General features: G+C 52.6%; 1 pseudogene; it reads left to right on the top strand.

The window, feature by feature from the left end:
- The first annotated feature begins 328 nt into the window (after positions 1-328).
- On the top strand, positions 329-2,713 carry LOC146175181 (uncharacterized; annotated as a pseudogene).
- The last annotated feature ends 310 nt before the right edge of the window (positions 2,714-3,023 follow it).

Genomic DNA, 3,023 nt, shown 5'->3' on the forward strand with positions numbered 1-3,023 from the left:
GGGACAGAAGCGACGTGTTTTAACATGCGCTGAACGTCCAGACAGCACGGCGCGCCGTGGCCCTGACGGTGAACCCCTTCTCGCCCCGCGGCATATTTGAAGCGAGAGCGCAGCAAGCTCTCCCATTGGCCCTGCGAAAGTGCTGCCATCGGATTGGACCATTTTGAGCGTCAACGGTTCTCGGCAACGGAGTCTCAAGTGCTTCCGTTCGAAACTCCGAGTGTGAGTTCGTCACGAGCGTCCATCGGGAGCAGTTCGCCCCCTGACAGTGCGGACGCGGCGGAATCTCCCCGGCCGTCGCTGCGCGAGAACAGTCGCGTATGGCTATGTTAGCTTTCGGCCCCAGAGCCGATCTTGTTGTGTAAATACATGTAAATAGTGTATAAAGCCTTTTCTTCATCTCACCAACGCCGACTCGGATTCATCGCTACCGCCCAGGGAGCTGACAGCCCTCGTTCACGAAACGGGTGACGAGCGCTGCGTTACCAACTCCTTGGCACAACCCTGTTGACGGTGGGCTACTGTGTGATAACCCCACCGGCACAACATTGGATGGCAGCTGCGGGATTGACCGGCGTCAGGCACCTCGGCGCGGTGAGTACCTGAAGTTTCCCTCAAACGCCAGACTTCTCTTACACACAGGGTAGCTTAGAGAAAGGCTGAGCGTAGCATTGTGTTAACCTTGCGTGTTTCAAGCCTACAGGAAGTGTTTTGAAAACCAGGGGATGCTAAGAGGGGAATCAGTGTGAGAAAGGCTTGCGCATCTCTTGCTAGGAGCGAGATAGCGAACGTATAGTACACTATTCTAAAAAGGCAATCAACAAGAGGCCGGTGTAAAAGATGGAGCGTTACAAGGTCAAAGAACTTCTCCAAATTTGTGAGGAGTTGGGCATCGATGTGGGCTCAACGAAAAGAAAAAAAGCGATCCTTGAGATCTTGCAGACTAATGACGTGACGGTTGAGGAAGCCGCAGAGGCCTGGGCTGATGTCAGTGAACGTCGCGAGAAAGAGGAGGAGAAGGAACGTCTCGAGAAAGAAATGCGGGAGCGTGAGGCGAAGATACAGCTGGAGCTTAAAAGGATAGAGTTGGAGCTCCACAACCGCTCGCCAGCACCTAGCTTAGCTTCTGCGACAGTCCTTTCTAACAGTCCCAAAATCCGTGATCAACTACCGCCTTTTGCCATTGGCGAGGATATGGCTAAATTCCTCGTGAAATTTGAGCATGTGTGCGAACGGAATGACATCGAGCCATCCCTCTGGGCACAGAATTTGTTGGCTTTGCTTCCCGGGGAGGCATCTGACGTAATCACGTGCCTGTCGAAAGAGGCTTTCGAAAGCTACAGTGATGTCAAGGAGGCACTACTGCGGAAGTACAAATTGTCGCCCGAAGCCTTCCGGCAGAGGTTCCGGTATGCTCATAAGGGTAAGGAGTCGCATGTTGACTTCGCGTTCCGTCTGAAGGCCGACCTAGTTGAGTGGCTCAAGGGCGAAGAGGTTTACAACGATCGCGATAAGCTCGTGGAATGCATCGCATTAGAGCAATTCTACCGTTGTATCGATGATGTCAGGCTCTGGTTGCTAGATAAGCTAACGGAGGTTAAGCTAAATAAGGCAGCAGAGTTAGCGGAAGAATATTACGCCCGCCGAAGCTTACACAACAAGGCAGTGCGCGTAGAGAAAACTGACAGAAAAGATGGCTTTCCGAGGAGGCCCGACGAACGGAAGCCATTCACTCGTCGTGAGTTTCGTAAAGACTCGTCTCTTACAAAGGACACTGTAAGGGAGGGGCAGAATGAGTCTCAGAGGGCTAATGATGTTCCCAAACAGGGCAACGATGCGACACGTCCTTTTGAAAAACGCAAACCGTTGAAATGCTATAACTGCAAAAGGGAAGGGCACCTTGCAGCGTACTGCAAACAGAGAGTTGTGTTGGCGACCATTCAGGAAACAGACAAAAACCTGCGTCTGTTGGAGCCATATATGCAGGACATTAAGGTAAACGGAAAAAAATGCAGAGCACTTAGGGACTCGGCAGCAACTATGGACGTTGTCCACCAGTCTTTGGTATCCCCGAGTGAGTTTACGGGAGAATGCGCTTGGATACAGCAAGTGGCCGAGCAGCAGAGCGTCTGTCTACCGATTGCGATGGTCACCATTGAAGGAGAATTTGGTAAACTAAACACAGAAGCCGCTGTGTCTACCGCCCTCCCGGAGCGATTTCCCTACCTCTTCTCCAACAGCTCGGAGCAGCTTCTAAAGGAACAGGGCAAATCATTCTTTGCCGACGTGGCGTACATGGCCCTCACGCCATCCAAAGCGCGAAATCTGTCGAGGCAACTTGATCTTGCATCGGTGAGCGAACCGCGCTGCGGCACACCGGACGAGCAGGGTAACTTGAGTGGTGAGACGGCACGGCAGGGAACGCGGAGCGTGGGAGAAGGTGTGAGCGAGGCGTGTTTGGACGTGGCTGAGAGTGATGCCTACGCTGTAGACGCGGCGCCGCCGGGCGACGCGGGCTCACTCTCGCTCCGATTTCCACCGGCTGGCAGGCGCTGGCTGCAGTTGAGAAGGAAACTCTCATTCACGAGCAGCAGGAAGACTGCTCGATCGCCGATTTAATGAAGAGCGTCAAACTGGGTGTAAAGAAAAAGGGAGTTGAATTTTATGAGAGATCAGGCTTATTGTACCGCAGCTACACGGGTCTCAAATATGAGCAGCTTTTGATTCCTCGGAAGTATCGCGGTCAGCTACTGGAACTCGCGCATGAAAATGCGTGGGCAGGACATCTTGGCTTGAAAAAGACCAAAGCTAGAATTGCTCAGGAGTTTTATTGGCCGTATTGTTGGAAAGATGTTGAACAATTCGTGCGCTCTTGTGACACCTGCCAGAGAGTGGGCAAATCCACTGACAAATGGAAGGCGCCAATGAAGTTGGTGCCAGTCATAACAGAACCCTTTCGGCGACTGGTAATCGATATTGTAGGTCCTCTGCCAGGATCAACGAACGGTTGCCGGTATGTTCTG

This window comes from Amblyomma maculatum, chromosome 11, assembly GCF_055883805.1.
Source record: "Amblyomma maculatum isolate TAMU_Amacu chromosome 11, ASM5588380v1, whole genome shotgun sequence".
Classification (NCBI taxonomy): Eukaryota; Metazoa; Arthropoda; class Arachnida; order Ixodida; family Ixodidae; genus Amblyomma; species Amblyomma maculatum.